General features: G+C 34.6%; 1 long non-coding RNA gene across 2 annotated transcripts in view; it reads left to right on the top strand.

The window, feature by feature from the left end:
* LOC131279304 (uncharacterized) overlaps positions 1–13,593 on the top strand; it is a 65,007-nt gene that overhangs the window by 1,368 nt on the left and 50,046 nt on the right. The gene's annotated exons all lie outside the window — the stretch shown is intronic.

Raw genomic sequence — 13,593 nt, 5'->3', positions numbered from 1 at the left:
TAATTTTAATTTCTGCTTGATTTTTTCCTTGTAGGAGCTTGTTAGAGATCCTCTTTGCTCTCTATGTTCTGTCATTTCATGATGATTTGTCTTGGCTGTATGTTTAACTACATCCACCTCACTGGATACTTAGTGGATTCTTTCAACTTGGAATTGTATAACTTTCATTTATGAAATTTCCTTGCATTATTTTGTGGGTCATTTCCTCCCTGTGTTCTCCTTTTTCTGGAACTCCAATTATTTGGATAGTAGACCTTCTGTACTGACCCTCTGCTTTTTCTATTTAATCTTTCCTAATTTCTACCTTTCTTCTCTATTTTCTGAGAGATTTCCTTAACCTTACCTTCTATATTTCTTTGAGTTTTTATTTCTATTTTCATATTTTTAACTTTTAAGAATGATTTTTTGTCTGAACATTCCTTTTTAATAGCTAATTAATCTTGTTTTATGACTGCAATATTTCCTTTTATTATTTCGAGGGTATTAATGAAAGCTTTTTTTCCTTTGACTTATTTTTTTCTTCTGCATAAAATCTACCTCTGTGTGTGCTTCCTTGCCCTACTACTGTTTGACAAATTTCATCTCTAGCTTTCATGTCAGACTATTATGTTGGTGTCCAGATATCCTCAGTAATATTTAAGAATGGCACTCTGAAATATTTCTAGGAGTCTCTAAGAATGTGAATGGTTTTGTTGACTGTGGTCCCTTCTGCCTTTTCTGTCTTGGGGCATTTCACTGGGAAGCATTTTCTATAAGAAGTTTCAAGATTTTCTTTCAGGTTAGTCAGATTCTCCAGAGAGGGCACTGCCATGCTCTTGCCTGGAAAGCATAGGAGGGACTGCCAGCATTTGGAGAATCAGAAGGTCTAAAAGCAGTGGTGAAAAAAAAAAAAAGTCAACCAAAACAAAATTGGTCTTTTTATTTAAATCACCTCTTTCTCTATTATCCTTTAATGGCACCGTAATTCTCCATATCATCGAGGCTCAAAACCTTAAAACTATCCTAAACTATTATTCCTCCTTTGTTCATAAATCCAGCTAAAGGCCACATTCTTACCTTCCTACTCTATTGCAAGGTATTTGTAGGCAGGACTCAAAAGTAAGAGCAAGATGGTGGATTGATTAATAGCATGGATTTGCAAAGCTGGGTTCAAATCTTGGTTCTGTCATTTGCTAGCTGTGTAACATTTTCAATAGTTCACTCATTTCCAAGGCTCAGTTTTCAGATCTTCCAAGGATTTGTTCAAACCTAAAATGAACATTGCATAGCATTTTTTCTACACAGAGATTTTACTCTGCATACTTTACAAGTTTTGTATCTTAGAGTATTATTGTTATATCCTAAAAGCTAGTCAATTTTATAAAAAGGAGTTATTTTAAAAATCATCTTCTATTTTAATGTGCCACAGATCACTTTCCCCCTTAATATTCATGCTCATACTTTTTAATTTGAAATTTGTAGTTATTCCCTCTCCATGAATTACTCAGCATTTGCTTCCTATTTATCAATGGATATTTCTCTGAGTTTCCAAGGTCTTGCTGAACTACTCATCTTTCCATTCACTTGGGAAATGTTTTTCTTTTGGTTACATTTATCTCCTAGAACTTTTCTTTTCTTAGTGACCTACATAATGGAGTTTTTAATATGGTCAATACTTATTCATTTTGCACTTCCTTAACAACTCTGAAAACCTTTCCAATGAATGGATGTGTAGGAAGTGGTGTCTGGTACGCATATAAATTTTAGCAGTTCCATTCATCAGCAGTGTGAAGTAACAGTAATTAGAGTGAAATTGCCGACTATGGGAAAGTGTTAGGTGTGGCTCATCATTAATGGAAGCAGTATGATCTAGTGTCAAGTGTAAGGGAAGCTGTGTAGGGAGAATGTTTTGTCTCTGAGAAAGATTCAAAAATTGGTAACCATGCTCTCTTTCTATTGTACATAGGCCATATTGAAAGAAGATAACATAATGTAAGAGCATGTAAGAGCAGACTGCTCAAGAATGAATTGAGGCTCAGGGATTGCTTCCACAATAGCACAAGAAAAAAGGTCCTTTTCATTTGAGTCAATGTGAGTTTGAAATAGGTTAAGGCAGAAAGCTTCTTTTTAATAGCAAGTTTGATACTATAATATTATTTGTTTCTGGGTGTTTTACAGCATTGTGGGAATTGGTGGTTTTAAAAGCCTCTCTCTAAAGATAGCTAAGATGATATGAATTTGACTGTGGTTAGGGAAAGTTTCTGAGGTTAGATTGCTATTTAGAAATATCCTTTGGCTTTAATTTTTTAAAAACTTCTTCATGATTTGTAAATGAACTTTTGGAATTATACCTTAAATATCTTGATATTAATCTGCACGTTGGTGCTCAGGGGAAATATAAGATTTGAGCACGTTTTTACTTATAGTTAGACTGTAAAGATCCATTTTATCCAGGGCAGATAATCTTGATTCCTCTTACCTGTGATATGAAAACATTTTGATTCTTCAGAGAAAAAGCAGCAAACACAGATTAGCAAGAACTTCATTTGGTGTTATCTTTTCTTGTTTGCCTAACCAAGTAGTACATTTTCTAGCTCCAACAATTTCCCCATATTTCAAGTACAGTTTACTCTAAAACTCACATGGACATAAAATGACAGTGGCTATCAGCTGGGGAGTCAAAACACATTGGAGTGATTTAGCATAAATGAATGCACAGAATTGCTGGGAGCAATGGTGTAGTGAAAGGGGAATGTGCTCAGGTCTATGCTGCAAGTCTCTCATCCATAGTACTTGGCAAGGGTTCTCCCACTCAATAAGTACTACCCAATGGCATGCACTCATGTGATTTACAGTTTGCACCCTCTGCCCAAGCTGAAGTCAGTTACCCACAAGGAAGAGCTGCCAGGACTGGCAGGATGGTAAAGACAGCAACTTTGTTTCTTTTTGTTTTAGTCCATCCTTTCAAATATTTCATGTATTTCTCTATATATATATTTATGTATCCTTTCATACACATTGGTGTACATATATATGTGTATGCATGTATATATGTATGTGTATATGTATTAAGTGGGACACAGACATTTAAAGGTACATGTTGACTTTTTTTAAAAAGCAATTTTATTGAGATCTATTCACATGCCATACAAACCATCTAAAATGTACATTCAAAACTACAATGTAGAGAAGCAGACTTGGCTCAGTGGTTAGGGTGTCCGTCTACCACATGGGAGGTCCGTGGTTCAAACCCTGGGGCTCCTTGACCCGTGTGGAGCTGGCCCATGTGCAGTGCTGATGGGCGCAAGGAGTGCCCTGCCACGCAGGGGTGTCCCCTGCATAGGGGAGCCCAGGGCAAGGAGTGCGCCCCGTAAGGAGAGCTGCCCAGCATGAAAAAAAGTGCAGCCTGTCTAAGAATGGCGCTGCCCACACAGAGAGCTGACACAACAAGATGATGCAACAAAAAAGAAATACAGATTCCTGTGCCGCTGACAACAGAAGTGGACAAAGAAGGAGACGCAGCCAATAGACACAAAGAACAGACAACTGGGGAGGGAGAAAGGGAGATAAATAAATAAATAAATAAATAAATAAATAAATAAATAAATAAATCTTTAAAAAAAACTACCATGTAAACCGTAATCCAGGCAGTACAATGCTGCAAAATGTGTTCATCAATTTCAATGAATGTATCACACTAATGAGGGATGTTATTAGTGTGGAAAAGTGTGGGAGATGGGGGAAGTGGGGCATGTGGGAATCCCCTGTATTTTTTATATAACATTTATGTAATATAAGTATCTTTAAAAATATGTAAAAAAAATAAAGTGTACATTCAATGGCTTTTGGTATAATCACAGAGTGGTGTGTTTATCACCACATTCAATATCAGAGCATTTTCATTGCTCCAAACAGAAAGACCTCCTATCCCTTAGTAGTCACCTCTCAATCCTTCTATCCCTCCCCCACCATATATATCTGCCAATCCAATTCCATCTCTACAAATCTATCCATATTTGTAGTTTTTATAAATGGAGTTAAAATAATATGCATTGCTTTTTGTTGGTTTCTGTCATTTAGTATAATTCTTTCTTTTTTTTATAATTGATGAAAAAATATTAATATATTAACATTAATATTCACTACAGTCAATAGTTTGCTTTGGGTGTACCTTTGTACAAATATAACCCCATTATTATTAACATCCTGCAATATCAATGCGACTCATGGAAGAACATATTTTTATTTGTGTCATTATCCCCACTCATCATCCACAATGGGTTCACCATGCCACCCAGTCCCATGTTTCATCCTTTAGCTTTCCTTCTAATGACATAAACTTCCCCTTTTTAACCACTCATACCCCTGCATTGGTATTGCTAATTACATTCACTCTAATGTGATATCATCACTTCTATCCAATGCCATTTACAATCAAACTTACTACAAATTCTGTACATATTAAGCCTCAGCTCCCCATTCTTTATCCTTATTCTATCTCTTGGCAACCAATCTTCTAGTAATTAAGTCCATGAATTTGTCATGATATTTAGTTCATATTAGTGAGATCATACAATATTTGTCTTTTTGTATCTGGTTTGTTTCATTCAATATATAATGCTTTCTTCAAGGTACAGGTATGTTGTCACATGCATCACAAATTCATTCTTCTTACAGCTGAATAATAGTGTATCATATTCATATACCACATTTTGTTTATCCACTCATTTGTTTATGGACACATGGATTGTTTCCACCTTTTGGCAATTATGAATAATGATGCTATGAATATGGGAGTGTAAACATCTGTTTGTGTCCTTGCTTTCAGTTCTTCTGAGTATATACTTAGTAGTGGGATTGTCAGATCATAAGGTAGATCTATATTTAACTTTTTGAGGAATCACCAGACGTCCACAGCTTCTACACCAATCTACATTCCCAACAGTGAATAAAAATTCTTATTTCTCCACATCCTCTCCAACACTTGTAGCTTTCTGTGATTTTTTTTAAATAGTGGTAATCTAATTAGGTGTGAAATAAAATCTCACTGTAGTTTTGATTTGCATTTCCTAATAGCTAGTGATATTGAACATCTTTTCATGTGATTTTTTGTCATTTGTATTTCTTCTTTGAAGGAATACTTGAATAGAAAAATGTCTATTCAAGTCTTTAGCCCACTTTAAAATTGGGTTGTTTGTTTTTTTATCATTGAGTTGTAGGCTCTTTTTATATATCATCTATATTAAACCCTTATCAGATATGTAAATTCCAAATATTTTTTCCCATTGAGTTGGCTACTTTTTTACTTTCTTGACAAAGGTCTTTGAAGCACATGAAAAATGAATTTTGAGAGGGTTCCATTTATCTATTTTTTTCTTCCTTGCTTGTGTTTTATGTGTCAAGTCTAAGGAACCACCTCCTACCTCAAGATCTCGAAGATGCTTTCCTATATTTTTTTCTAGTTTTTTTTTTTTTAATGGTCCTGGCTTTCATATTTAAGTCTTGATTCATTCTGAGTTAAATTTTGAATAAGTTGTGAAATAGGGGTCCTCTTTCAATCTTTTGGATATAGATATTCAATTCTCTCAGCACCAATTGTTGAATATACTGTTCTGTTCCAGTTGAGTGCTCTTGGCAGCCATGTCAAAAGTCAATTGACCATAGAGGTGAGAATCTATTTCTGAGCTCTCAGTTAGAATCCATTAATCAATATATCTGTTTTGATCACTGCAGCTTTGTAATATGGTTTAAAGTTAAGAATTTGATGCCACCAAAAAGCTATTTCTGGCTATTTGCAGCTGCTTTCCCTTCCAAATACATTTGTTAATTGACTTTTCTATTTCTGCTGTTGGAATTTTGTCTGGTATTACACTGAACCTATAAATCCATTTGGGAAGAATTAACATCTTAATTATATTTAGTCTTCCAATCCTTGAAAACAAAATGTCCGTACATTAGTTTAGGTCTTATTTAAGTTCTTTTAGCAAAGTTTTGTAGTTTTCTGAGTACAGTTCCTCATGTTGCCTTTAAGATTTATATAAACAGCTTTTTATTCTTGTCTCCATACCCTCTTTTTCAAGCCCCACCCCATGTCATGAGTTATCAACGTGAACAAACTGATGTATTTTTCCTTCCATATATTTCTGCCTTCTTACATAATTATATTCAAGTAAATGCATACAAATATATGTATATATATGTAGACATTATTATGTAGACATTATTTTCCTCATTTTATAACAATGGGATCACATTATGTAATTCTTTGCATATAGTTTGATCAAAAATCCCTCCAAGACAACTGGTGTATCTTACTCATTATTTTATAGGCTGTATACTATTCCATGGTAAAGATGAACCACAATTTATTCAACCATAACTCCAACTAATAGTAATTCACACCATTTCCAAACCCATCCTTAGTTTTGAGCCATTTTAAATAATGTCCTTGCATACATATGTCTAAATATATTGACTTTATTTCTATAGGACAGGCGATAAGAAATGGAATTTCTGGTTAAAATTTCTAGTAATAGTTTTATTTTATTTATAAAAATGCAAGTTTCCAGTAGGAGTTCAAATTTTTTGAATTTTGCAATACTGATAGGTCCAAAGTGATGTCTCATTATTAATTTGCATTTTTCAATTGGGAAGTTTGAAAATATGTTTAAACTTTTTTTCTTTACCATTTGGATTTACTCTTCCATAAATTGCCTATGCCTACCCTTTGCCCATTTTTCCATAGTGTGAAAAGCAACCTTAAGATGTCCCCAATTGTCCTGCCTCCTGGCACTCATGTCCTAGTCTAAACTCCTCTCTGTAAAAGTAAGCTGAATTCAGTTACTCACTTCTGCCAAATAGAATACAGAAGTGATAGGATGTCACTTCTGAGGTTAGGTTATAAAAGACTGTGGACTTTCACTTGGGTGCTCTATCTTGTTCACTTTGGATTACTCACCTTAGGGGTTGCCAGCTGCAACGTTATGAGGCAGTCCTGTGGAAAAGTCCACGTGGTGAGAGAGTTAAGCCTGGCAAAAAACATATGAATGAGCTTGGAGACCAGGTACATATAAAGTTCTTTTTAATTTTTTCTCATCAATTTATAACTGCTACACTATGGCTGTTTGTCTTTTACCTCTCATATTCTTTGAAGATATTTTTTCAACTCTAACATTTGACTATTCATTTATGTCATCTTTTGCCATATAATTTAAAATAAGTTTGCATAGTCAAGTGTTTCAATCTTTTCCTTTTTAACATTTTGGCCTACCACTAGGTAAAATATATGACCTCATACATTTTTCTATTATTTTTATTATTTTATATTTTACACTTAAATCTTTAATTCATATGGAAGGCATTTTATAAGACTTGAGGCATAGGATACAACTTAATTTTCTTCCACATCTCATAAATGCCAGCATCATTTATAATCATTATTGAAGTACCATTCTTGAGGATAATAAATTCCCATATAGTCTAGGATATATTGGTTTCTGCAATTGGTTTGTGGTTTTATTTGTGATTCTTATCAGGTTTTGGGGAGATTTTTGTGTTATTTATAGTCTATAAAAGGTTAAACAACATTAGAATTAAATAATTTATTGATTTCAAGACAGGTCAGTTGGGAATTACCTGATCCTAGAAACATTAAAAATAGTAGATCTTTGGTTATTTTTCAAATATAGTCTTTATAATTGAACTTTTCAAAATGACTTAAGGACTCATTTGTGAATAGGATCTTTGAAGATCCTGTTGAGATGAGGCCAAGTTGAATTAGGGTGGGCATTAATTCATGTAGTGGAAGTCTTTACAAGAAAAGGAAATCTGAACAGAGGCACAGGTGACTGAGCAGGAAAAAGTAGAAGCAAGAAGAAGGTACCACGTGATGGAGGAAAAGACGCAAGCCAAGGAACCCCAAGGATTGTGGCAAGCCAATACAGACTCTGGGAGAAACTGTGGCCTATCAAGTCTTTGACTGTCAACCCACAGCATCCAAAACTGTGAGAAAATAAATGTCCATTATTTAAGTTAACCCATTGAATGGTATTTGTCAGAGCAGCCCTTGAAAATAAGATCACTAGTTAGGTTTTCTCCCTAATGTAACTGATTCATTTTATGTGCAGTTATACTTTGTTTTGATGGTGGGTAAAGTTGTCATCAGTCTCTGCCCACAGTTCTATTTAATTAGCAGCTGCCTATTTTGGATGTTCTGATTTTTCTCTCCTTCAAGCTGCTGGCCCCTTAAGGAGTGTTGAAGTTTCTCTTTGCCAGCCTATTGTTCTCCTGGCAACCTTTAGATTGACATGGTCACAAATTACATCTCTATACATTGTGTGTCCTTAAAAAAGTTTTAAAATAATTGTTTTATGCATTGATATTTTCAATCATATAGGAGAAAGAAAGGAGCTAAAACCAAAAATACAAAAACACTGACTTTTATATTTACCTATATATTTACCTATACTGGTGTTCTTTACTTCTTTGTATGGCTTTAAGTTACTATTTAATGTCTTTTAACTTCAACTTGAAGAATACCCATTAGCGTTTTTGGGGGGAAGGTCTGCTAGAGATGAGCTTCCTCAGATTTTAATGTAATGTCTTTACTTCTCTTTCAGTTTTTTTTTTTAAAAAGATTTATTTATTTTTCTCCCCTTTCCCCCCCACCCCCAGTTGTCTGTTCTCTGTGTCTGTTTGCTGCGTCTTCTTTGTCTGCTTCTGTTGTTGTCAGCGGCATGGGAATCTGTGTTTCATTTTGTTGTGTCATCTTGCTGTGTCAGCTCTCCGTGTGTGCGGCACCATTCCTGGGCAGGCTGCACTTTCTTTCGCACTGGGCGGCTCTCCTGTATGGGGTGCACTCCTTGCATGTGGGGCTCCCCTAGGCGGGGACACCCCTGTGTGGCACAGCACTCCTTGTGCGCATTAGCACTGCACATGGGCCAGCTCCACACGGGTCAAGGAGGCCCGGGATTTGAACCACGGACCTCCCGTGTGGCAGATGGAAGTCCTAACCACTGGACCAAGTCCGCTGCCCTCTTTCAGTTTTGAAGAATGGTTTTGCCAGATATAAGATTCTTCTTTGACATTTTTTTTCTTTTCTTTCAGTTCTTTACATAGGTTATCCCACTGCCTTCTCTCCTCAATGGTTTCTGATGAGAAATTGGCTGTTAATCTTATTAAGCATCTCTTCTCTCTTACTGCTTTCAAGATTCTCTTGTTAGATTTGGTTTTGGACAGTTTGATTATAATTTGTCTCAGTGTGGATCTTTTTGGTTTTTTTTTTTTTTTTTGGCTTGGAATTACGGGTTTCATGGATGAGTATTTTCTTGCCTCTTATCATATTTGGGGAGTTTTTAGGCATTATTTCCTTAAATATTCTTTCTGCCTTTTTTCTTTTTCCCTTCCTTCTAGGACTGCATATTGTATATTATGATATGCCTGATGGTGTCCCACACATTTCCTTTTTCCTTAGTTTTTTTTTTTTTTTTAATTTTCAGACTGGATAATTTCAATTGACCTATCTTTAAGTTTACTCCCTTTTTCTTTTGCCTTTTCAGATCTGCACTGAACTCCCCCTGCCCCCCCCAGTGAATTTTCTATTTCAGCTATTGTATTCTTCAGCTCCAGAATTCCCATTTGATTTCTTTTTATAAATTCTATGGCTTTTTTATATTATCTTTGTTGACATATCATTTTCCCGCCTTTCTTTAGTTGTTTGTCCATGGTTTCCTTTAACTCTTTGAGTATATTTAAGATAGTGATTGAAGACTTTTCCTAGTAAGTCCAATATCTGTGCTACCTCAGGGACAGCTTATGTCAATTTTTTTTAATGATCCATATTTTCCAGTTTCATTGCATGTCTAATAATTTTTATTGGAAACTAGACATTTTGAGTATTACAATATGATAATATTGGAAACCAGATGCTCCCTCGTCCACAGGGTTTGTTATTGTTGCTGTTATTTACTACAGTTGTTTGTCTGTTTAGTGAATTTCCAAGCTATTTTTAAAAGGCTTTCATGTGTAGTCACTGTTCTGTTATTTCAGCAATCAACCAATGAACTGACAGAGATTTTCTTAAACATCAAAATTAATCTCTTTATTCATTAAACATTCCTATGGTTATTTGAAACTCTAAATTAGAGTCCAGAGTTCCCCAGAAGTTGATTTTGACAGATTCTACCAGCTTACTGATTACTTTAGTGGAGGAATGGATCCATGGAACTCCCTATTCTACCATTCTTGTTGACATTGCTCCTCACCAACAGTTGTTTATTCAATTTGTGGGAGATAAAGTTGGTGCTGAGATTTTATTCCCCCTTACCTCTTTGTTTCTGATTGTAAAATTCTTCAAAGACTTTCCACAAACATAGACTCAAGATCAACATGTAGACATGAAACAGAAGTAAATTCTTTGGACTCTATAAAGCTGTTTCTCCCTTTTTAGGCTTAATATTTAAATTTATTTGAAATAATTTAAAGGAAATTGTTATCTTGAAACAAAAGTAAGAATGACTTGGCTTACCCTAACAAAGATAAATTTAGAATTACCAGGGGCTAGCCCTTTGGGTGATTTTTTCCTCTGCTTGTTGTTTTTGAAATTTTATAGATGTAAGGGGTTTTAGGCTACCACTTCATTAATCTATCAAATAGATTCCAAAAATTGATTTTCCTACTATGAATTATTTGATTTTCTGCTGTTGTTCCAATTGTCTTAATGGTTACAGAGTTAAAATTTTTGCTTTCATTTCCCTATAAAGTGTTCCTCTATTATTCTGTCCATGAAATTAAAGAAATAGATTGGGCACATTTGTCAAGGTTGACAAAAGGATTTTGTGAAATATCTCACAGAAGTTATTTAGTTCTTGATATAAAAGTTTTATTTTCTAGAGAAAAATATTCAATTGTAATACACAATGTATATTAGGATCTTACTATTTGGTAATAATTGCATAATGTTTGTATAAAATGAGTATTACATCAGTGTAAGAAATTTAAATCAATGTTTTTGCTCATTCTCTACTAAGAAGCAATTTAAAAGTATTAACTTCAAGTAGTTGAATTTATTTTATTTTTATACACATCAATAATGTTATTATTAAAATATGGAAGTACAGTAATGATGAATATACTGGCATGGAATAATTCTTCTGGTGCTTTTGAATAACATGTCTTTAATGTGGCTACTCTTAACAGTTAAAGGAGCTTTGACGGTTAAGTAATCCCTTCATCACTTAAGTACAACAGGATTTTATTATTAAGTACACTGACTGGAAATGGTGTGCTTTTTTCATTCACACTATAAACAGTTTTGTTAGATTGGTAATCCTGCTTGTCAGATTTGTTCTCTGTTTGATATTAATCAGTAGGTTTATAAAAGGTACAGCACTGGACAGAAATGAACAGCAAATACTTTATAAATAATGTTTCCATAAATCACAGAAAGGCAGACATCCCTAATTCTGAGGTGTACAGAACATTTTGACATTTCGTGGGTGGTTTGATAGCTTGCTACTAACCCCAAAGTTTAATAGTAGAAGCTACTGTCCATTTCATTACATGATTTTATAGAACTGGCTCTCCCAGTCTAAATGTCTTAGAAGTTCATGGGACATCTTTTCTATTTGGTACTTAATGAAAGCCCCGCAGTTAACCTGTTAAAACTTGTTTCTTCTAGAAAATGCACTTTAAAAATTCTGTGCTTATATCATGGACTACAGAATTTTAAGTCATGAGTAAATATATTACAAGAATCCACATCTTGTTTAAATTTCTTCATATATTTCAGACAGCATCAGATAACATTTTCACTAAATACTCTATTGTGAATTAGTAGTTTTAATCACGAAAACACAGTTTACTTTTATAACTTGCAAGCATTGATTTGGGAGTGGTTTTAAATATTTTTTAGGAACTCCAGGGTTTAGAATATGTACCCAGGGGACTGTTAATATTACAAGGGGTCACTAAATTAATGACTAGCTAGCATAAAATGTTGCAAAATGATGCATGATAATTAGGTGTAATTCCCGGGTGTTTTTATAAGTATTACTAGTTTTCCAAATAGGTCATCACCTCTAAACAAATAAATAAATTGCAGAAATGAATATTAAATATTATCCAAATACTATTTGGCCTTAAATGTGCTTTGACCCAACAGCACTTACTGGCTCTATCCTAACATCCCTACTTTCCCCAGAGCTGCTTGTTCCTTCTTCTCATAGTTTCAAGCGGTTGGCAGATTTTACATCTTTTCCATGCTAAGTTAGTGTTTCCAAATTGCATGAGAATATAGTTTGTTTCCAAACTCTTCCCTTCTCTTCACTCTTTTGCTGTTTTCTTCTTCCACCCATGAATCCATTCACTTCCTTGATATTTTCCTCCAAGATGATACTTTGCTGTGCAGTGGCAATGGCTAGATCCCAGCAATCGCTGGAGGCAGTGGGGAACCCCAGAGAGACATGGATGAGAAAATAAAATGTAATTCTGTCTGTTTCTTATAGGAGGAAAGTGGCCAACCCTGAATCAGATGCAGGATGGAATTCATTAACCATTGATTAATATGCTTTATAATCCTCAAGTTCATGACATATTGATGTGAATGTGATATAAATACATTGGACTTCCACATCACCAACTCTTCACTGTCTAGTGATAAAGAAATGAACAGTTCTTTTTAGCACATGTGATTTACATTGCATTTTCTTTGGGTTTCCCTTTTATGATTGACTGTTGAAGATGAGCCAAGCAACTAGTATATCAGAGTCCATTCAGACATGGTAGTTGCATGGAGAGGTGCCCTTAGTCAGGGATTGGGGAGCCTGCACTACAGGGTGCATTTGGACCACTCCAGCAGAATGCATTCTAACCTACTTTACAGAGTCAGTCACATATATTATGCACTGCAGGCCAGAAAACCTGGCTTCTGATCATGCAGCGACCATTACCTATGTGATCTCTGCAAGTCCCTAAAACATCTGGGCCTCCATTTCTTTGTTATTACAATGTAATTGGACTCCATGGTTTCTAAAGTTCTTTTCTTCTGTAATAGCTATGATGATACTGACTGTGGTATGTCTTCTCAGTAGATGTCAATAAAAGGTGAAGCCCATCTATGAAGGGGATAGAGGAGCAGGGAAGTTACTATCCTTTTATTGACAAAACATATTACATATTATACATAATGTTAGAAAGGGGAATAACAGAAATAATAGGCCAATTACTTTTCTTAGTGAACAAAACGTTTGCAGTTTTTAAGTTTATTCTTGAGTTTCAAGACTTCTTTTTTATAGACTCTATGCATGATATGAAGCTCTTTAGAAGCAGAATAATTTAATTTGCTTTTCTTTTGGCACTATTTTCAAAGGTTAGAAATATTATTGATGTGAATCCATTACTGGACATTTTTATTGAAAGGTCTAAAAAGTACAGTGAAGTATTGTATAGTGTAGACTCATTTTCAGGAGAAAACATAAACACGGAGAAACCATAATCCTGATATAATGTAGGAATCTAATTAAGACTAATGAGGCAACATTAAATTTAATGTATGATGCATTTTATATGCCTCAACGTTAGAGCTGCAGCAAGCTGTTTGTCAGAGTCGATCTTTGG

This window comes from Dasypus novemcinctus, chromosome 7, assembly GCF_030445035.2.
Source record: "Dasypus novemcinctus isolate mDasNov1 chromosome 7, mDasNov1.1.hap2, whole genome shotgun sequence".
Lineage (NCBI taxonomy): Eukaryota > Metazoa > Chordata > Mammalia > Cingulata > Dasypodidae > Dasypus > Dasypus novemcinctus.
The sequence above is the reverse complement of the archived record's forward strand: the minus strand, read 5'-3'. Positions and strand labels throughout refer to the sequence as shown.